Here is a 24,447-nt window from a genome sequence, read left to right on the forward strand (position 1 = left end):
AGACCACTTCGAATTATTTTATTCGATTAAGCTAACGTGCATATCACGTTGAGGTTGGCTACGCCGGGATTCGTTTTCAGCAAGTAGATATCCACACAAGTGGACCTTGTTGGATCATACGTAATCCTAAAATGTAGCATCGTGCTACAGATGGCGTTTACTGCGCCATTTGTAGTATTTTCTATAACACACTGTTAAGACAGCAGGTAACACTTGGTCTGTGTTCTGTCGGAGCTGCCTTCGACGCGCTGATGAAATCCAAAAAGATCGAAATCGCGATCCGCGTCTGACAGTTTCGACAGAATATAGACCACTTCGAATTATTTTATTTTTACATAATTACAATAACTTCAAAAAATGAAATATTGGTAAATGAATAATTTATACATTATGAAAATTAATTAATTTAGGTCTACTAGTTGATCTGATTGTGATTCAACGATCATGTGAGTTACATGGGGCTACAATACAATTTCTTTTGTATGTCCCGGTGTGAGAGCATCGTAAAAATTCACTCTCATCATTTTTGCATTCCGCGCCAAAGGAAGTATAACTTCAAAAATTTTAAAAGAAATCATCAAAATCAAAAAAAAAGTTTTTCTTGAGAACTTTCGAGGAAATGATTTCATTGACGCTACTATACAAGAAATCTGCGATCATCATTTCCCTAAAACTAGAACAACCCACATCCTTAACTATTTGTGAACAGTAATCTAATCTAGGTCTACCTCTACCCCTCCTAACTCCTGTTTCTGCCTCTAATATGTCTTTGACTAGACCTTCATGCCAAATAAGGTGTCCTACCAACCTATCTCGCCTATTTTTTATTGAATTCCATAGTCCTCTGTTCTCCTTTTCTTTCTAATACCTCTTAATTTCTAACCTTTTATATCCACGTTATCCTTATCATTCGCCTATAACACCACATTTCGAACACTTCTAACCTTTCGTTTTTCGGCGCGCCCACTGTCCATGTTTCGCACCCGTACAACGCCGCGCTCCAAACACACCTTTAACAACCTTTTTCAAATTTAGGTATAAATTTTAATTCTGGATCCGTCAATTTAATAAAATAAGGGGTGCTACGTTTAAAATTAACACTGTGATTATTTCAAAATTAAAACATATCATTTGAAACACCTTGTGTAAGTATTCAAAACACGCCTTTGCTATATACATTTAAGGTTTTAAACTCATTATTATAGCAAAAGATGATATGTAAGTAATGTTACGTCGACCCAGCGATATTTTCTTAAATTTCTCGTATATACTCCACAATCACTGTTTCAGTTGGCACGGCATCATAATATATTCAGAATTGCAAACAACAGACCAAAAGCGTATGTCTCCAAGTCTGAAGGAACATTCCGGAATGTAATTTATATTTCGGGATATAATATGTTGTACACTCCATATTGTTTTAGAGAAATAGGAAAATATGTCCGATTAATATTACGTATAATAGACGGATGAGCTTCAGGGGTAGACTTCCAAGAATAAAAGATTAGCATGCTTATATTTGCCGATGATATACGTAACAGTATTAGCATTTAACAAGGAGAAGTTAGAAACAGCTTAAAATAACGATATTGACACAAGAATATGCTATAAAATTAATAAACAGAAAACAAAAATATTGATACATAAGGGAAGTAAAAGTCACCGATGTGATGCAATAAATGGACGAGGGGAGCGAGTACAAGGTCGTGATGGGGGCGTGAAATCGGGTAAGAGCTCGCAAGATAAGCATCAGGCGGTCGAGAGAGCCAGCGAACATGTGCCTGAGGCTGTTAATACGAGACAATAAATTGTATTATTTGGATTATTCTTACATACCTCGGGTTACTGAAAGATTGGACGTCAGGTCACCGATTTTCCATATTTAGGAAGTGCAATAAGTCAGTGTCAAAGATATAAAGCAAAGAATAACGCATGGTAGAGTCGCCTTTCAAAAAGAAATCATATTTGAGCTCGCAATAGGTTACTTCGAAATTCAAAAAGATTATTAAAAGTTTATGTTTGGAGTGTAACCTTGTATGGATGTGAAATGTGGACGGTGGGCACTGCGATAAAGAGGTTAGAAGCGTTTGTAATGCATTGTTATTCGGATATTACAATATAATGTGGATAAAAAGGGTTAGAAATAGAATGGTAGGAGAACGAAGGGTATTGTGGAAATCAACAAGAAATAGGCAAGATGGGGTGGTAGGACACTTTCTCAGGCATGAAAAGCTAGTTAGAAACATATTGAAGTAAAAACAAGAGGTAAGAGGAGCAGAGGTAGATCTAGATTGGGTTGTGCGCGTGTAAGGGATAGGTTTCCATAATTGTAGGAAATAATAATAAATGATCTTACACGAACACTACAAACTTTATTTTAATTTAACAGTTAACAAGCGCGAGAGAATACAGCAAATAAATGGCGGAACAACTAGTAGTAGACTATATCGATTATTTTTTGCGCGCCACGTATTAAGACTCCAGAGTGACTAAGACCATAGACATGTGAAGACTTGACAAGCCCGCGACAACCAACGTCATAGAAGTTAGATGTTCTATGACCATAGACATAACATGATACACTACAGGGTTATTGTTCTCAAATAGTTGAAGGTACAGGTTGCTCTAGTTTTCGAAGAATGCGAAGATTGGCTGAAGATAGAAAGAAGTGTACGCATCAAAGTTTTGCTTAATAAAAATTAATCATTGTATGTTTTAATTAGATGTTTTATTACACAATAATGTGCAGTAAATTTTTGTAGTGTTATTATACCGATGATTATTATCAATGTTCATAAATTGTAAAGAAATTTTCTAAACTCGTCTAAAAAGATGTTAGTTTAAAAACAGAATTTTGGCATAAAATTGTTGCTGTAGGTTCCAAGTACTGGTCGTATAAAACATATATACGCGTCAATTTAGTTGAGAAATTTATACTAGAACTAAACCGAAAAGAATCACTACTTTATTTTCTTTGTTTACCTTTAGGCAGGGGCAAAGCATAGATGGAAGTAGTAGTCCAAGACTGGTTGGACACGCACCTCCATTCATTCTTACGCTGAGCAACCCTACACGCTATCTTTTGTTTTATATCTCCACCGCTTCTTCCATTCTGAACTGGGTTCTATCTTCTTAGGTATGGAAAATCATTTTATATCGTTTTAATAATCCACAACTGCACGGTACCCTAGCAATGAATGTGGGCACTTATAGAAACATTTTCTGTGTTAAACAGTGGCAAATATGTTTGACTAAAAAAAGAAATACTGGCGACTAATTAAGTAATTAACTTGTAAATTAGCGTGTTGAAGATGTATAAGAAGAAAACATAAATCATGCTAGACTGAAGCCCATGAGGACACCCTGTATATTTCGAATTCATATAGAATAACATTGTCAGAGCAGCTTTGTGTCCAATGTGATTGAAATTATCTGTTAACAAATGTTTATCTTGTGCTTCCCTCTCTTTGACAACAAAACAAATGTTGGTATTATTCTAACTCGACTATACGGAAGGTTGCCATTTAGGGACAATACGTGCCCGATTTGACCACATGATCATTTAATATGGTTACAAAATCCGGACGACCAATGCGTCGTTTCTATTCTAAACGCTATCGTGGCAATTTGTCTTTTACGGGTGTGCGTGCCGCTGTTGTAATTTCGTTTACGAACGAATCTACAAACAGAAGGTTCCTATTGATCTCACTTAATGAGGGCTGCGGACATTTAGCTACCACTCCCAACGCCCCCCCGGTATTCCCGGTAGCGATAATCGCGACAATTTTTTTTCGGTGCAATTCAAACGAAAACTCGCAATGCCATTTTGTGCTTTGTATTTTTTTTTCATTCTGTCATAATCAAAACATTTGGGAAACCAGTGATTGCGCAGAGAGGAACAATGGCGAAATTATGGTTGTTTGGTAGGGGTTGGTGTATGACCCAATTAGAGCCGCCCAGAGCCGTAAAGAAAACGACAATAGGTCATCCACAGTTTATAATCTCTACCTTCACAATGGATTTGATAAATTCAGTTCAATTTACAAAATGCTTCTATATTGTATCTTGGTAATCGCCAAAAATTTAGCTTTTAGAAAATTATTAGTTTCAGCGGTTTTTCAACTTTCCTCGGTGAAAAGTGGATCAATTGGGTTCTATAGAGAACTACCTTGTAGGCTTTTTTAATTATCTGCAAATGGTACATTGAAAGTAAAGCAATTTATTCAATAGTTTCATAGAAACAACAAACAAAGACAGTATTCTTTTCATTATTATGCTAATTTACTTATCTATGGGCTTCTTTTCATAAATTACAACAACATTCAAAATACGTTCCTCATTCAATTCAATTACTGCTGTAAAAATTACAAATCGATTCACTAAACCGTTAAGAAGTTATTGAAATTTTAAAAAATTGTAACTTTACACGTCATTTTATGGAGATTCGTTATCCGAATAGATTAAATTTATTTTTATTAACAGAAAAAAAGCTACCAGAAATTTCAAACTTTTATAATAAGTAACTTGAACTCTGGAGAATCACTTTAGCGTAAGGTTATTCAAATTCACTAAATGGTTATCGAGGAAAAAATGAAAAATTAGCTGAAAATCTCGTTTTTACTTGATAATATAATGATAATATTTATAATTGTCTGAAATAAATGCAATTTTAAAGTTTTAATTATTATTTAAACATATTAAAAAGTTTTACGCTCATTATTAATAGAGATTGAAACTAAATATTTTTTTGTTTCGAAGTTGAAATCAAGGCATATTCACTGCCAAAAGTCAGTTAAAAATTTTCCATATTATTCGTTATTTCTTATTTTATTCAAATTTTTTGGTCAAATTCCAAATTTTCTCTCAAACCGTACACTTTTTTTAGTATAGATAGTATTTATTTACCTCATGATATGCTGCAAAACCTAATTAATCACGAATTTCTAATTTTATGTACTCTTGTCTCCGATTGTACCTCCCAAACATCCTTAAACTTATTTTCAGAAATCTCGCTCTGCATCATGTCATGAAATGACGTCATGCGCGTAGTAGACCGATTTCGGTCGGCGCAGAAACATGGCATGTTATTTACCTACAAAATTAGCATTTTAAAACACGCGTTCGCTTGACTGCATCCATTTTAAATACTCTTAAACGTATTCATTCAAATTTATTCAGTTCGTCATATCTAAAGCAGTCGAGTTTTCTAATCTGGATTTTGTCTGTCACATCATCACCACATTCTCTGCTTTCACTTCATGGATGATCATTAACCGTTGCGACAGAAGCTAGTTAACAGATTCCTATTTAAGTAGCATTATAGAGGAGCTTCTACGTTCACTGAATCGGCATTTCGATAATCCTTCCAAGTAACGAATCCACCAAACATAATGGAAGATAAACAGACTTCGTGCCTATCTGAAAATAGACGGGACGCGTTCTTTGGCGTATACGAATACATACCACTCCTCGACTACTACTCTTAATAGCATTCTCATCGAGCCATATGCGAACTTATAAATCATCAGCTTTTATCTGCGTCTCACCGTTATGAGAGCGATTCGCGTGCCTGCTCCTATTTCACCCTCGCTGATTTCCAGGTAAACTTTTAAGCGAACCTCAATTCGAATACTTTATCGAGATGTGAATAGAGATGATAGATATTAACACTAACAGAAACAAAATCCAATGATTATAAAATGTTAATGTTCTCTTATTTCTGCCTTATTTCATATATATAGGTACCGATTTTGCACAATCTGTTTAATCTTGGGGAAAGCTACATAGATGGAAATTTAACTGCCAATGAAACAGTTGACAAAAATAATAATAATTGCTAACAAGAGCTATGCGCTTCTTAAAGGTTAGGATAAATTTGGAAACATTCTAGCACATCATAAATGCTATGTACCACTCAAAAAGAATTAACAATAATATGCACAATTATATTAGTTAACAGATTACTGCAATATATTCCATTAAGGGATGAACACACTTATGCGATCGCGACCGGATTATGCAAAAATGCGAAGACACACGGTAGTGGGGTCCTCTAGGAGGAATTGTGGCAAATTTGTTTCTACAGTGAGGTAAAGGACGGTAGGTACATATTGTGGTTGATCATAATAAAATTTTTAATCAACAAAAATGTTAAATAATCAAGGCGGGACCATCAAAATCCAAAACTCATCGATGGCGCCTACTTTTTAGGCCTCTGATGGAATTTTGTTGCTTGTCGTTCTCCAAGATTATCGTGGAATAAACTCTGCATAGTCCTGTCATCTTTTAAACAAACCAAGATTAGGCCTATCCGAAACGCTCTGCTCGGAAATGTATTACAGTCAAAATGTCAGTAGGTACGCAGGGAAGCGGAGCGAACAGTATTAATTTTAGAAATTAGTACAAATGACGCAGTAAACGCCATCTGTAGCACGATGCTACATTTTAGGATTACGTATGCTCCAACAAGGTCCACTTGTGTGGATATCTATTTGCTGAAAACGAATCCCGGCGTAGCCAACCTCAACGTGAAAGGCACGTTAGCTTAATCGAATAAAATAATTCGAAGTGGTCTGTATTCTGTCGAAACTGCCAGACGCGGATCGCGATTTCGATCTTTTTGGATCTCATCNGACACATTGCAACAGATGATTGCAGAATATTCCGCCACTAGTGTATATATTAACGGACATGTGAGTAATCTGTCATTGTATACAATTCCTAGGAAATGTATATAATTTCTAGTCACCAGGAAATGTGTGAAATTCATTATATTAAATAAATTTCCTAGGAAATCTATAGATACATTTTCTAAATAGCAAAATCTACTACATTCAAGATGCCAATGGGTACGGGGGGTTAGCGGAGCGAGACGAGGGTATTGATTCTCACATTACTAACGTGTTTCATTCATTTTATTCATAGAAAGCATTAGTTTTATACATTTCCTAGTACAACATCGGAATTTCACATAATTTCTAGGAAATGTATACATTTCCCAGGATATATGTGTATTAAAAAATCTTTGAAACAATATTTTATAGATTTCCTAAATAGCATCGTTATTGTGTATAATAAATAGGTAATTTAAATAAATAAAAGTACAAAATTAAACCACGTGGTAAAAACGGTTGGAACAATAAGACAATAAGTAGGTACACTTAGAAACTTAGAACATACCATAAGCTTAACATAGGAAAAAACAATTAGCAAATAACTATTTGATACATGTATAGCAAATTCAATCCATTAAGGTTAGTTAATTTAAGTAAGGATAAATTTAAATTTAATATAATCTAGTTTTTAGTTGTAAAGTATTAAAATAATTATTAACTATAAAATTATTCTCCAAATCCGACCTAGAATTCGTAGCCGTTTTTTCATGAATTATAATATATAAGAAACCTCTAAGAATAGCCGTTTGAAATAATTACTTTCCATATGTACTATTAAAGTTGAGAATATGGCCTATCTCAATGCTGTGAATTGGATGAATACCTGAAAACGGTATAAAAAAGTATCTACCTGTTCAATGGACCAAACGGATGGCGAAAGAGAGGAACTATTTAGAAACGTATTTCAGAGTAACGTATAATGAAGTTTGTCTCGTTTATATTTGAATCACATTCGTGTTACAAGTGAATATCTCACTTAAACTATTTTGTAAAGCAGCTGAAAGCTAAAACTACCTGAAATCGGCTTTAGATATTTTTGAACTGTAGATTGTTGGTAAATATTTTATTATGTATATATATAATATCTTAACTGTGAGACGTTCATTATACATTTTTTAAGATAATCCAGTCGTTCCTTCGTTCTCGCTGAATAACTAACAGTAAGTAATTTATTTCGTAAAGCATATAATCCAACGTCCACTTCACGTAGGTTGAACATCCTAAAACGAAATGAATGAACACATTACAGTTTTCGTTCATTTTGTACGCGACGTCAAGTGGCACGTGGAACTTCGAAGAAAATAAGGTATTATCTAGCACCTTGCAGTGTTGCTGAAAGGGTTCGCTTCCTTTGTTAGACTCTCTTGTCGCCAATTCAGCTGCACGACCATATTATACGCTTTCCAGTTCAAGAATAGGGGCGAGCTAACCTCACTTTTAGAGAAAGCGCTTTCCGTCCTGATCACGAAATGAAAGAAGCAACTGCCATCTCGAGTCCTTGCGAATGCCTGTTTTGGTAAATACAATCGAAGTTGGCGAGCAGCGAAATCGAACGCATTGAAAAATTCAACCTCAATTCTCTGATTGCTTTTAGAAGTTAATTGAAAGTGTTAAATCTTAAAGCAATCTTTATTATTTATTTTGATGAAGCATTAAGGGATTACCAATTATTGTGATGTGTACATTATACTCGAATCCAATCGAATCGAATATCTTTTGGTTTTTTCAAATAGTAGTAGGTTTATTAAACTTCCAGGTTATCTAGACACATTAAATCAAGGCCTGCTATACACTAAACTGAACTAAAATAGAAGGAATACAATATTTTCCCATTTAAAATAAAACTATTAAGTAAACAATTTCTTCTTTAACATATCTCTCTTTTACTTACATATCCTATATTTTCCTATTTGTTTTCTGTTAGCTTAAGTACGTACATTTAAACGTGAAAACTAGTTAATTAGACCTACAATTACCCTCTTCTGTTTACTAACACAAAAACAATAACTATTTCTTCTCCTTATGCTTTTTTAACAAATGTACAATAGGCTCTTTCGCCTTAGCCCTTAATTTATCGAATCCTTTCATTGTTTTAAATTGTTTTCACTATCTCTTTCATCCACCATCATTCACATTCATCTATTCCTAGAATATCAATACTTCATCCCATGGAATACATCAAAGTTGTATTTTTCGTTTCGCAAACTTCTTTCTTCCAATTTCAACCAGTATTTACATTCCTTATATTTATCAGTGCCTACCCTAAAGCTTGCTATAATATCAATTCCTGTTTTACCTTCAAGATATTTCATGATCGGGGATCCCTTTGTTATGAATCCCGCCTCAATAACTTTACGTAAAATCTTGAGTCTTTAATTTTTTTTTGAAGTTATACTTCTTTAGGCGCGTTATGAAAAACTGATGAGAGTGAAATTTCAAGATGCGCGCGCATCACTGTAACACAAAATTAACAGGATGAAGTTGCCCACTCAACCGAATTCATTAAGTCTCGGAAAAAAGCTACCAACGAAATAGAAATAAAACCTCTCTTAGTCGCGCATGTTGGTACGCTTGTCGCCTCTGATCACTGTTTTCATATTTATTTATAATATTTATCCACATGGTTTTAGTTTTTACAGTCACAACACGTGTTTTATTTTCATACAAGTGCGAATTATATATGTGGCAATAAAATATATTCAGTAGTGATTTAAATTGAATATTTGGATTAATATTATTTACTATTTGTGAATATTAGTGAAAAAATTGTGCTAAAATACTTTTTTAAGTGCTCCAATATAATTGAGGTTAGTTATCCCTATGTATTATTTATTGATATAAATTAAAATATCATTATTTAATATAATTAATACTAAATATTATTAAATTATCAATGTTGAATATTTATTATTGGTTATTTAATATTTACAAAATAAAGAAATAAATTTAATAGAACATTTAATAAAAAGTTCGTGACAAAAATTTAATAGATTATTTAAATATAATGTAAGACATCCATTATTTGTTTTATTGTTTTTTATTACATTCGTCTTTTCTTTATCATTGTGTGACAGAAGATTTTGACATGTTGTGTATTTTTCTATTTTTAATGATGCCAAAGAAGTATAACTTCTCACGCGCGTACATAAGTACACGCACCCATTTTTTTTTTATTTCTGTCTTTACTCTTTGCATTTTACCCTGACCACTTCCTCTATGTTCCTATCCCTTTTTTCTCCCCAAAGTCTCTATTTGCTCTTGTCCAACTTTTACCTCACTCTTAGCACACTTTTCCTCCATATTTCCTTCATTAAATCCCGTACATCTAACCTTTCCAATTTTCCCTCATAATTTATCCCTTTTATAGACTCATCTAACATATCATTCATCATCGTAAGGTCGTCAGTCCTAAGACTAGTTGGACACGCACCTCGACTCCTTCCTATCCTGAGCTAATTGTCGCATTTCCCTAAAACTAAAACATCCCACATCCTTAATTGTTTTGAACATTATCTAACTTAGGTCTACCTCTACCGCTCCTAACTCCTGCTTCTGCCTTTAATATGTCTCTGACTAGACCTTCATGCCTGAGAACGTGTCCTACCCCTGAGAACGTGTCCTACCAACCTATTTCACCTACTTTTTATTGACTTGCATAGAGTCCTCTGTTCTATTCTTTCTAATATCTCTTCATTTCTAACCTTCTCTATCCACAGTTTTCTCGTCATTCGCCGATAACACCACATTTGTATGTTTTACGCGGGTGATTTCCCGTTGCCTTCCACATCGCAGCATTGTGCATCAAAGTGCCATACCGATCCTCGTATGATGCATTTTCAAGCTGTTTTTTTGTCAAACCCCGTATCTATATGTCATCAAAAATTATACTCTTTATTATCACGTTAAATCTTCCCGAATCATCGTTGCACAGCTTCTGTTCTATTTCCCACAGCCTTCCCGTATTCCTTTTTTGACAATTGTTTATTTCTATGTATTTTATTTTAATTGTTTTGTTCCATCATAATCCCTTTCGATTTTTTATGGGTTGTGCTTTTTTATTTTCAATTTAATAGCTAAGTACCTTTTAGTTTTAATTTACTCATAGTTTATTAATATTTGTGGTCTCTGCTTGATGATCTATTTTAAACGGTAATTGGAGTGTATATGTAGGCATCTAATAAAGTATACATTAGACAGGCAGGTAGATGTTTTACCAAAGGCATTAGTGAATATAAAAAAAAATTATGCGCCTCATTTGCTTGAAAACGATTCCAACTCTAGGGCATTTATGGGATAACCAACTGTAATTTTAATTGCTCTATAGATACTAAATAATCTGTTAAAACTACAATATTTCATAGATTTACAAATTAATTAGTTTAAGAATTTTATACACGGTTTCATATCATATTTCGCCAACAGTGTTATTTTTCTAGTTTTTAAGAACGCTGTGGTCTGTGCGTTGTCTTTTCCTACCGTAACCTTATAATTCTGAGCAATAAAACGAAAGCACTCGTCGTATAAAATTAAGAAAGAAATTAGTACAAGGTTAATAAGAATAAATTGATAAAAAGAAGCTATAGGCGCCTACGTGACAGCTAAACATCTATACGAGTAGGCCATTACCGTTTTGTTAAAAATTGTGACCACCAGATGTACACAAGTACATTTGTCAACTGATGTGTGGCGAAATTGTAAACTACAAAATATTATTCCGCCGCGCTTGCTGAAATTTCCGAATTTGGGCCGAATTTACCTAAGCAAAGGACGCTTACGTAAACGACTAAAATATCGGCGAACATTCAACGTAGTAGCATTTCTTAGAACAGGCGTTTAGTCTCTTCCTTTTAAAAACACAAAAAGTTATCAAATGGTAAATAAGTTACGGTTTGAGTAGACCGCAATTTTTTAATGAATGTGTAGAACGGTTATTGGTATGTATAAAACTTGAGTTCGTAGTCGTCCCCATTGAGACTCTTCTACAAAACATGCCCATTAATTTTATATACGAGACAACCACACATACAATAAACTTTTTTCTAAAAGCAAAATCCTATTAATATAAGATCAGATTAAACCTTGCTGCATGATACGAAGCGGGTGAGTTAATTTGTAGCAGAAAAACTGAGTGTTATAACTCTTTTTCTGGTTTATAAAATTAAAATTGTACACAAAATACAAAAAATCCAAGACAAGTGAATAGAGCACATGCAGGTACGGCAACTCTCAGCCCATAAAAACGACCGTAAGGGTACGAATACTGCACATTTACTCGATCAATTTGTCAAAATCGAAACCAACGCCAACGTTCTATATTCTAATAGAATATTTTTTTTAAACCCTCGTTTTTTTAATATTTTTTCCAGAAATCAAAATAAACGCAATAGTAAGTTAAAATGCGTCCCTTAAAATTTTAGAAACCACCGCAATGAAGGTGGTCTTTATCATGATGTAGATTAGAATACAGGAGGGCGAATGTCATATGTGATACATTAGTCCAGAGCCGGGCAAACTTTAACTTCGTAGGAGCCGCTACCTGAGATTAGTTTGGATCACTCCATACTCTTCAATGAATACGAAAGAGTAAGCAGTAATGACCCATATTGCTTTATCTTTTTCTTCTCCCTTCCACTCCCATATCAAGCGCCTTCATCCCGTAAACGAGCGAAGCCTCTCTCGCAACTAAAATTATACCTACGAAAATTTTCTAATCGTTCCGAAGCTCAGGGGTGGCATGCCGGAATTGTTTTTGTGTTTTCGTGGAAGAGGGGAACTCTTCAAAAGACACCCAGCCGTCCGTACAACTGGGTAGTGTCGGATTCCCAAAGAAGAAGTCCTCGAACATACCGACTAAAATCCCTCTACATCAGGCCGTTCTAGGACCAATTAAGGTCTTCTTCAGCGAGTGCCGGACTACGTTCGCAATACAATTAGGTTCAGCTAAGGAAGAGGGGGCTCACCTACGAAATAGAGGGGGTAAGGAAAGGAAAGAATCATCTCACTCGCACTCACAGGAGCAATGAGGAGCTCCTTGGCTATACCTGAGGAGCACTCGGGAGTCAAAAGAGCCGAGTTTTCCCGGCTTTGCATTAGACCACTAGTACTATTTTTTTATGGAGTTGGTACACCTATTGTTTCCAAACAGTAGCAGTAGACAATAGTAGAAAGTATCACCTTGATCATGATGAATCATGCCTTGATATTGTGGCAACATAGCGATCACTGTGCATCATTTATAAAGTTTTTAGAACACGATTTTTCTGTGTTTTAACCTTTATGTTTATCATCATCAGATTTAACCTATTAATTTCCAAACTTGTTTTGTAGTCAATTTACTTAATGTATTAGCTTTACCTACTTGAAGAGTAGTAAATTATTTTAGAAGTTATACTTATTTTGGTGAGTATAATATGTTTTCACCAAAAAGAAATTAACGTAACGTAGCCTAACCCTAACCTAACTTAATATAACATAATTAGATTAGGTTACAGAGAATGGAGGTAACAAATCAAATAATAAATAAGAAGTTAATGTAACTCTATCTAACCCAAACCTGACATAGTCTATTATAACACACGTTACTTCTTAATTGGAAACCCATAGGAATAATGAAACCTCTAGTATGTAATACGTTCCATGAATTATTTTACAGAGGATTTTTCGTAGGACCTTACTTAAAAATAATTAAAGTCTAATAAAACAAACTTGAATAAAGCAAGTCATCCATGGCAAAGCTTGTAATAGTTAACCTATAAAAAATGGAATACGAATATTTTATTTTATTGTCATACAAAGTAAATAAAATTACCAAAATTAACTTCAGTTATTGTAACAATTAAATGCAACCCATTATTTGCTCTGCCTTTTTCAGTACTACGTCATAAAAAAGCCAGTAAATACCTACAACTGTAGCGAAGCTCTTTCGACTATTTAAAACGTTGGTGGTAATCCATTTATAATTCAGTCCTGTGTCATTTACAATTTTGTGTGTAACTAACGTGTTCGTTGGTTCTTTACATCATACAAAAATTATCAGCTTGACAAGTTTAATTAATTTTGACTGAATTAACACATTTAGTGCTTCTAAAAGCGACCAATAAATATATGGTCATACATGATTGTAGTTTAACAGAAATACAGACTCAAATATGCGAATATAATCTCGTGAAGCACTTGAATAAAACAAATTGTAATTCATATGTAACAGCTTTATAATCATAATTGAACTAATTATCAATTTGTAGATTTGCAAATTCCATATTTATTGAGTTTTACTATTTTTGTCCTTCAAAAGCCAAATCAAAAATAGAAATAATGATTTTAACGAGCTTCGGTTGTATATATCATTGTAAATTATTATATGTACTTTAAGCGGAGCGCCCACCGAAGTGATATGGCGTATGATATGGCGCATGGTCTAGCAAGTGGCGTGCATCTAGGATGCTACTTCAAACTGAACCAATAGTAGCAAATGAATCAGCGCTGACTGAACGAACTTAGCAAGTAACATGCCAGTTATTGCTTGTAGCACATCATGCCGCTGCAATTAAAATTGAGTTTGCTATATTTCTTAGTAACGCCACTCTTCACTTTGTTAATAGTTAACCAAAAATGAAATGATCCAAATTTCACTATTCGTTTTTTTCTTAATGATTAAAACAAATCACATATGTTCTAGCTTTAGGGAAATGTGATGATTAGCTCAGAATAGTAAAACGTGGAGGTGCAGTTTTAGGACTGATCACCTTATGACCTTACGATAATGATGACGAGGCGAATATTCAAATAAGAATGTGCAAGAAGATCTGGGAAAGAACATAATTTTCATAGTGTGTTTGTTTGGTTTTCAATTACGGATGTATTGAGGACGGTTTTCATTCATATCGAGTAAAGTTAGTGAATATAATAGATCTTCATCGAATGACACTATAATACTTACTACAGTCACGCTATACCTGTATGCATTGAAAAAAGTTATGCCACGTTACTGTCATGCCAGAATCACGCGTCTGCTATGTTTTAATGCTGCACTCCTTTGGTGGGCGTTCCCCTTTAAAGAAAAATTTCACAGACTTCGCATCTTATACAAGTATCTTGGGCGTATTGAATATACCAGACACAGCTGCTGAAGTTCTTTAAATTGTCCAAAAATATAGTCTTTGCTGTTTGAATTTGATCCTATGATTTGTATCGCCATTTGTGATTAAAAATCTTAGAAAAAAATTAATTATGTATTATGATGATGTGAAACTGCAGACTAAGATAATTTCTAAGTTTCTCTCTCACTTGGAAATAACCCAAAGGTTCTGCTTAAAATGTCGATAAGATTAAACTGCGACTTTAAGAAGAATGACCACAAAAAAAAGAGGCTCGTCGTGAATATGTAACCGAAAGCATCCTCAGACCAGTCTCAAGCTTATAATAAATTAAAAATATAGATGTGTAGATTAAAAATCCAGCAGATACTTAAAACCCTGCAACCTGGAAAGATAAAAACGGTGCTGAATTCTTGGCAACATAAAATATTTTTTATGTAATACAGGTAACGATCTAAGGGTCCCATAGAATGTACAGAATTATTAACAACTTTATCTTTTTGGTTTAAATACCTACTGTTACTCCAGCACATTTCTCAATCTATTCCCATTCATCAAGCGAGCTGTCACTCGTGCAATTCAACAAAAATTGCGAAAATTGCGTGGAATGTGTTTGTGATTAATGGGTTTCCATTGCACTTTACTCGTACTTATCCATTTTTTAAATTGTACTTACACTTGCTAGTTAAGTAAAACACTAAGACCTAAAATTTTATTGCAGACTGGCGATGACACCAAGGGTGTCGAAATACATTTTAGGTTTATTAATTACAAACATTTACCCGCCGCTTCACTCGCATTGATGTTTGTTTTTTATTGAATATTATATAAAAGTATTTAAAAATTAAAAATAATATGTATGATTCAATTTACCTCCAAACAATTTACGTATGATATGAGCTTTAAAAAACATGGAAGCGGTACTAACAAAACAGTACTGCTTAAAAAAAATAAAAGAAAAACAAAAATACTAGTATGCAAGAGAAGAAAGTAGGGAAAGAGCAAATATAAAGACTGGAGACGAAAATTTAGAAAAAGTGGCTGATTTTAGGTATCTAGGAAGTCAGGTAAGTCAGGACGGAAGGAGTAGTAGGGACATAAAGCTGAAGATAGCGCAGGGTCGTATCGCCTTCAATAAAAAAAAGTCACTTCTATGCTCGGGAACGGTTAAATCAGAAGTTCGACAAAGGTTGTTAAAGGTGCATGTTTGGAGCGCGGCGCTGTACGGGTGCGAAACATGGACAGTGGGCGCGGCAGGAAAGAAAAGGTGAGAAGCGTTCGAAATGTGGTGTTATAGGCGAATGATGAGGATAGCGTGGACAGAGAAGGTTAGAAATGAAGAGGTACTAGAAAGAACAGGAGAACAGAGGACTCTGTGATAGTCAATAAGAAATAGGCGAGATAGGTTAGTGGGACACCTCATATTAGAGGCAGAATTGATTAATTAAGTTGTGAGATGGTAGCAAACAAGCAAACAAACTAACGTTCACATTTATAATATTATAGTTAAGATTTACTTCAGTTCCACAGAAATCAACTTGATCTTCTTGAATTGTATATATTTTGTTTTAGATGTTTAATCATTACACGAATACCATCGAATAATTGTTAAATTTCCCTAAAAATTAGTCAAAAATATTATACCATAATAAATTGCAGCTAAGTAGAAAAGTGATTTAAAATGATTAAATCTAACTTGTCGCTTCTCGCTAATTTAATAAATGGAAACACCTGTTTTTATTGTCGAAATTAATCTTATTATTTGACGGGAAGTCGACAGAACAAAAGCTGATATTTTCAAGTATTGCGAAAGCAATGATAAGTGCCAACACAATTAATTACGTTATTAAGATTAAAGAGGGTAATTTGTTTCTGAAGTGTGATGAAAACGTAATAAATTTTGGATATCAATCTCGTCTGTCGTGGAGCCGGGACGATGCGGCGGACTGAGACTTAAAAAGATAGCTCACTCAACTAAACTATCATCAGTAAATTAATTAAACAGTTACTCACTGTACGGAAGTAGATAAAACTGGATAACTTATCAATTCATTTAACAATTGGATACTACATTTTCATTAATAATGACCTTTTCTTGAATATAACCGTTAATATCCTTGACGATATGTTATCCTATAAAAAACACACCTTGTTAAGAAATTTCTGGGGTTACAAAGTGAAAAAAGTTAGTTTTGTACAAAAAATAGTAAATAACTCATTGTACAAGACACATACAGAATTTGATTTGGTGAAACTGTTAAAATTTAGTAGTGAAACGAAATACTAAAGTAAGTAGTAATTGTTAATTACTCCATGATATCGTCTAAATTCAAACAAAAACACAAGAAAGGGGTAGAGGTTTATTTATTTATTTACTTATTTGATCCTATGTCGATTATATTATACAGGGTGTTTCTGAAATAAGTAGCAAGCTTGAAGGAGATGTTAGGGCGCTATAGAACAAGAAAATTAAGTAAATATTAGTGGTACGATAAGTCCACCGTTTTCTAGAAAAACGTATTTGAATGTACAAGCAAGGGTCAGTCTGGTCCTGGTAGGATCATGCGGGGACACGACATTGCAACGCCGCATTCAAGCAACTGCTACTTAGTTTTTCTTTTGTATTTTTGTAATCATGCATTGTTTGTTAGTTGTTACATTAGATTAAGTGTGATTGACGATGTTTATGTTTACTGCCTGTCTAGAGTAGTTCTTTGTTCTTTTAACGTTGTAGGTTTGTATTATGTAGGTATGTCGAAGTCATTAAAAGTTGGTCAAAGTGTGAGTATCATAAATTAGTACAGAATAGTAGGTAATATTGCGTTGATCAATGCGTGAGCTTTCCTAGACACTGGATTGGACGTATGTTCGGGTCCTATACCATGACCGGATCGTAAGTATTGATCTAAATCCGCTTGACTTCTTTGTATGGGGTTGCATGAAACAGAGCTTGTATCAGGCGCCAGTGCAGAAAGGTATTGATCTGCACGACCGTGTATGATCGCTGCAAATGCAGTACGCCAAATTCAGGACGTTTTTGCTCAACTCAGAAATAACTGTTGTAGTGTACGTATGTGTGTGTGTTTACTGGTGTTATAAATATTTTTTTCTAATGAGAGGATAGGGCTATTCGCGAATCTAGCATAAAAAGGGTAACAAACCTTGGTAAAACCATCATGGTGCTATTGAAAAATAAAGCTACTATTACCTTTCTAGAGGATATTAAATAGAATATCATTGAAAGATTTTTACAAGCAGAGCACAAATGCGTATATTGTTTTAATTTTTTTTTACTTAAATGAACACTAAAGAGGGGCCATCAAAATTATGATTTATATCGAATCCTACACCAGAAATGTATACTTCCTACTTGATCCAAAATTTATCATGTCCCAATTCACCGAGAGATTGAGTGGGATTGAAGTGAATATATAACCAATTTCCTATTTGACCGGAACAGGAAACGATAAGATAGAGATAACGTGACATGTGAGCATATCTAATTCATAAGTTTCGAACTCTGTTTTCTCAGCTTTCTTCCTCTGTCTTTTTCTGCGAGTCCACAAATCAAAATGACCCTATATATGTTATATTAGATTACGTGAAGGATGGTTTAGGTTATCTTAGTTTATTTTTCAAATTTTAGTTTTTTTTACTTTCATCCCTGCGTCTCAACGTGTCCGCACTCACGTACAGACACTTGTTGAGTATTTTAGAAAGTCATCACCATCTCCAATTATTTTCGGTCCTCCATATGACGGTCCCATAAACTAGACAATTGCTATAGTCGTTTACGTTTAATCAGTAGTTGTCCATTTGAATTTATCACAAAATGTGGTGTAATGCATGCTATGGTTGTTAAGATCATCTCTTTTGGATAAGTGTAATTCGGTCAAACGAATTCAGTAGCTAGCAGCGAGGTATAACCTTAGCTCACGTTGTCAACCCACTGAAGATGTCAGCCGCAATTGCCCACAAAACGTCTAGACTTAAGAATTCATTTAGACTAAGGCCTTTTGGCCCGAAAAATAATTCTACAATGGATTCCGGCCGTGTTATTAGATAAACGTGCTTTATTTATTAGTTGTTCGAAATTGGAATTTTTTAAACGTGGAATTTTAAACTCAAAATACATAAGAACGTAATAAATTCATGTATCTACAGACTACTATTCCTTTAGAAACAGCTCGTACGAAATAAGAATACGCTGCCTGTAATTTATTCCGGATAGAAAGGATTTACTTGGTGCAGTTTAATTATTCTGCTTGTAAAATTTATGTCGGACATTTGCAACGTAAATTTTTCGTGAAAAAATTCTTGGCCGTTGGTTTTTCTCGCCAAAAAAGGAACGTATTTCTTTCCATTCATTCCATTGTTTTCCCTCTTTTTACTGTTGAGGTCCCGTTAGTCGAAGATGAATATCCCAGGAGAGTGCGTGATTCAACCTTATTCTTTGAAAACCATTGTTCGCTATCACGAGATATAAAGAAATTTATTTACCTTTTGTGCTAATGAATGTCGATCCGTGACTCTCACGGAAAATGAACAAAAAAATGTAATACTTTTATGCTAATGGATTACTGGCCTTCTAATACCTACGATATTCTCTCTTTCTCTCTCTCTCTCTGCCCGTAGCATTTTTTAACTAACTACGGTACAAAAACGAAAAAAACAAAAACAAAAAGAAAAGAAATATAATCTTGAAAAGAACAAACACCAACGGCTGTACTACAAGAAAACTACTTCTTAGTTTTCTGATTAAAATGCAAGACGCCGGAATGAAACTGGAACAGAATTTGTAAAGCAACAACACTACTGGTTCGGACTTCTGCCGCGAAAAATAGAATAAAACCCTTACTCATAAAACTGTGAATAATATGAGAATTTAATTTTACCCAGCGTTCTCAGAATGATGAATTTCATTAGTCTAAGATGACCAGTTAACAAAAACAAAAAAAAAATAGAACGAAAGTATGAAAAAGGTGAAATATTAAGAAAACATAACTAATTAAAAATGTAGGGAATTGAATAAATAAATCCAATTAGTGGAACGAACTAAAGAATTTGATTTATGTAAAAATGAATAATACTTACCTAACCTTACACTAGAAAGCAGACAAATACTTAGTAGGTATTTGTCTCAAGTTTGGAGTCAAAATGCCTTACAAACTGGAAAGAACGTTTTCATGTTTCACTCAAACTTTATTTGTGAGGGGTTGCTGTTGCATTAAAATATTTATGAGTTTTAAAACGTACATTTCATTTTTATGATTTTATTATGCATCCTAAGCTAAAACATTAAAAATCAACCTTCCCTTTTTAAATACATTTTTCACAGTATCTGTACATTTTCCGTTACATAACAGTTGCTTAACTCTTAATATTAATTACTTTACACTTTATGTAATTTTCTCTGCTTATCATATTCTGCTTCTTTTGTAGTATACTTGCCTTATGTTTCAGCTATTTCAATTCATCATCATTATAAGGTCGCCAGTCCTAAGACTGGTTGGACATGCATCTCCACCCTTTCCTATCCTGCGCTAATCGTCGCATTTCCCTAAAGCTAGAACAACCCATAGTAATTTAATCTAGGTCTACCTCTACTTCCCTTAGCTCCCGTTTCTGCCTCTAATATGTCTCTGACTAGACCTTCATGCCTGAGAAGATGTCCTACTAACCCAACTCGCCTATTCCTTATTGACTTCCATAGAGTCCTCTGTTCTCCTACTCTTTCTAATACCTCTTCATTTCTAACCTTCTCTATCCACGGTATCCTCATCATTCGCCTGTAACACCACATTCCAACGTTTCTTTAATTTTGCACAAGAGCTTTGTGATCGTTAAGGTAATTAAATAAATATACCTCTATACCTTGTATATTCATGATTTTAAAGTTGATTCTTCGTAAAAGAATTATTTAAATAGACAAATAAATGCATCAGGAGGTTGCTTAGAAGTTTAATTTTAATTTACATTACACCTTACAACTGTTTCCTTCTATTAGACTTTTATCAAGAATTGTTAGTTGTTCTAAAATGCCTACATTCTAGTGCAGAGCTGAAGGATAGGGCGGGAATCCCTCGCCATCCCCCATTTTATTTAGGAAGAGACAAATGGAGTGATTAAATGAAGGGTAAAGATGCTTACAGGAATATTATTGCCTAAATGATTCAAGGAAACCACCGAAAAACATGGGGCAGACGGAACTAGAATTAACTTAACTAAGAATGTTCTTCACAATGTCAACTTTTCTAATTTCCATTAAGTGACTACAACTTTTAGTAAATAAAGAAGTAGAAATCATTAAGGAGATATAACAGTAATAATGTATTAAAAACGAATACCAAATTGCAAACAATACATTATCAAACAATAGAGTGGAAATAAAACACTAATGCTGCTAATTCCCAGCTGATTAAATAAGACGTTGCATTGTTACATTTTTTCAAGTTACGGAATTACTTTTTCCTTTATTTTCAACTAGGTTGTTCTAGAATAACACAAACATTCGGGCATACAAGCATTTACTTAATTTTCTTGTTTTATATTACTGCTCTATCAACTGTAAACTCCGTAGTTATTTCATTACACCTTGTATAAAAACTATATACCCCAACAAAAATTAATATTACTAGAAGTTTTTAGCAGCCGGTAATTACTTTTGCCTTAGAAAGACATCAGTATTTAAAATATATACTAATTCAGAGTTAAATAAATTCCTATCAGTGTAANCCAGTTATAGAAATGATACAGGTACAGTAGAAATGTCCATGCAGTTCCGTATCTCCACTCTTCTTGGTACTGGTAATAAAAGAAGTACCTTTCTGTCTTTGTCAACAGTGATGACTGATATAGGTAACGTAAATCATCTTCATAATTATGTACCTAATATACATTATTTTATAGCAGTATTAGCATCTAGCAAGGAGGAGTTAGAGACAGCTTGAAATAAACTGGAAGCGGTATTGACAAAACAGTACTGTATGAAAACAAATAAAAATAAAACAAAACTGGTATGCAAGCGAAGAAAACGTAGGAAAAGAGCGAATATAAAAATAGGAGACGAAAAATTAGAAGAAGTGACTGATTTCAGGTATCTAGGAAGTCAGATAAGTCAGGACGGAAGGTGTAGTAGGGATATAAAGCAGAGGATAGCGCAGGGTCGAGTCGCCTTCAATAAAAAGTAGTCACTTCTATGCTCGCGAAAGGTTAATTTAGAAATTCTAAAAAAGTTGTTAAAGGTGTATGTTTGGAGAACAGCTCTGTACAGGTGCGAAACATGGACGGTGGGTGCGGCGGGAAAGAGAAAGTTAGAAGCGTTTGAAATGTGGTGTTACTGATGAATGATTGAAGAATGAAGATTAGAAATAAAGAGGTATTAGAAAGAGTAGGAGAACAGAGGAAGTCAATAAGGTATAGGCGAGTTAGGTTAGTAGGGCACCTTCTCAGGCATGAAGGTTTAGTCAGAAACATATTAGAAGCAGAAACGGAAGTTAGGAATGGAAGAGGTAGGCCTAGATTAGATTACTGTTTGCAGATAGTTAAGGATATGGATTGTTCTAGTTTTAGGGAAATGCGAAGATAAGCTCAGGATAGGAAAGAGTGGAGGTACGTGTCCAACCAGTCTTAGGACTGACGACCTTATGATGATGATAAATACGTATTTTACAATTAGTATCTAAAGACGTTACTAATCCAGAGTTAAATAAATACCTAACACTGAAAAATTTTTATTCTTAAACAATAAAAGAAATCAAGTAAATACTATAAAGAAAGGTATCTGTTGATCATACATATATGTTGCAATTACTATTTAAAATACAAGAGTAAGCTGTGTTTTACATTTGAAACAGCAAATCAAAAAAGTATTTGCATTTTGTATTTAAATACTTTGAACAAACCATTTTTTACTTCTCTATTTATTGCGAATTCGAAGACAAAAATAAATCGAAAAAAATACAACGTGTAATTATACAACACGTTACTGAAGGGAAACTTCTTCAAACACACAAAAATACCGGGATATTAGGCGTTAAGGAATTGGTTTAATGGTATTATTTGTACACTATGCTTCGCACGGGTGCAATGTTTACTATAAATATACTATAGAATGTCTTTATATACAACAATCACAGCTTTTTTGTCATTAGACAATACAAACCGGCCGGTACCGCCGCAACCGCTATGTCCCTGCATTTTAAGTCTGTAATATTCGAAAATATTCATTAAAATTACATGCTGTAAAAGGTTATACTGATCTATAATAAATGCAAAATGTATTTAAAAATACTTAATTGGATAAGGATTAAGGCTGTATTGCTTAAAATCGCTTCGTGAATAAGCCATTATTTCTTATAGAAAGTAAAGGATAAAAAATGGTTATTGTGGGTTATCCCCAAGAGATAGACATATACCATCAGGGACTTTTTTGTAGAATTTTTTAAGGTGTACAATACTGTAGTATATTATTTTGATCTATCTCGTAGGATTCAGCTAACGTTTGCAATATAAGCGCCAAAAAAATGTGCTTATTTACGACATCACATTACAAACCTCTAAAATTAGCAGTGTTTCTTTACTATATTATGCATGTAATATACATATATACCTTCCTCTTGAATTACTCTATCTATTAAAAAAAAACGCATTAAAATCCGTTGCGTAGTTTTAAAGATCTAAGCATACATAGGGACAGACAGCGGGCGAAATGCGTTGCATAATTTCATTAAATAGCAACTTACCCTACCGTACATAAAGAAGTTTCACTTCAAAAATTAGTTCCATATAATATACATGTTGTAATAAATACAGGAAAGCAATCTCAAAATTTTCCACCGTTAGAAGATTGAAAAATACTGATCGTTTCATTTTTGCTACATGGACATGTGCGAGTAAGAACAGAACCAAACCAAAAGGGAATATTATTTGGCGATAAGAATTTAATTTTGTCGGATTGAAATTCAGTTTTTAATCATTCAAATCTGATTTTGTCAATAACCGACAGCAGTTAAATATAAGAATTTTATTTTCTCATTTGAATGATTAAAAACGAGAGAAAATGTATTCCAAACTGTACCTTTCAGAAGTTTACCCTCGAATTGTCAAAGATGAAAAAATTCACGTGAAAAATTACAATAAGCTGAAGTTATTTAGAAAAGGGCAACCAATTAAGAATGCCTAGAGTGGAATATCCTAAATCATCAAGACGCTATTGATTTAAGAATGTATGTCAAATCTGAAATTATCACTATTATGATCTATAACCATATTTACAAATATTTATGGGATGGATACCTATTTTGTATTACTTATAATCTTAAAAAGCTTTGTGAAATTGTAGGATCAACTTGCCCAACTGAATCGACAGTGTACTTTACGTTAAAAGCGTTTATTAATATTATTCTCTAATGCTTTTGAATTGGTGAAAGTCCGATAGCTGGTTTAGTTGAATCAATTATTGATGAATACATAGTTTTTCCATGATTGCAAATTCGATAATTCGAATAAGGTAATTAAAATTTAAATGAAAATTAGAAACTTTCATAGTCCATTCTTTAAATTTTATATAAGCCCATGTTTTTAGCCTGATGAGAACAATCCGAATGAATATTCTTTAATTTTACAATTTTCCTTTTTAAGTGGAATTTAAATCTGAGTATTAGTGAAATGTAGAC

At 33.7% G+C, this 24,447-nt stretch overlaps 1 protein-coding gene across 2 annotated transcripts in view; it reads left to right on the forward strand.

Annotated features, from left to right (window-relative positions):
• LOC108740131 (LHFPL tetraspan subfamily member 6 protein-like) overlaps nucleotides 1-24,447 on the forward strand; it is a 216,889-nt gene that overhangs the window by 49,798 nt on the left and 142,644 nt on the right. The window contains exon 2 of one of the 2 annotated variants that reach the window (XM_018474337.2): nucleotides 2,989-3,136. The exons of the other annotated variant lie outside the window; for it this stretch is intronic. The gene's annotated coding sequence lies outside the window, so the exon portion shown is untranslated. The remainder of the gene's footprint in view (nucleotides 1-2,988; nucleotides 3,137-24,447) is intronic. 2 annotated transcript variants of the gene reach the window in all.

Source organism: Agrilus planipennis, unplaced genomic scaffold (genome assembly GCF_000699045.2).
Source record: "Agrilus planipennis isolate EAB-ADULT unplaced genomic scaffold, Apla_2.0 scaffold87, whole genome shotgun sequence".
Classification (NCBI taxonomy): Eukaryota; Metazoa; Arthropoda; class Insecta; order Coleoptera; family Buprestidae; genus Agrilus; species Agrilus planipennis.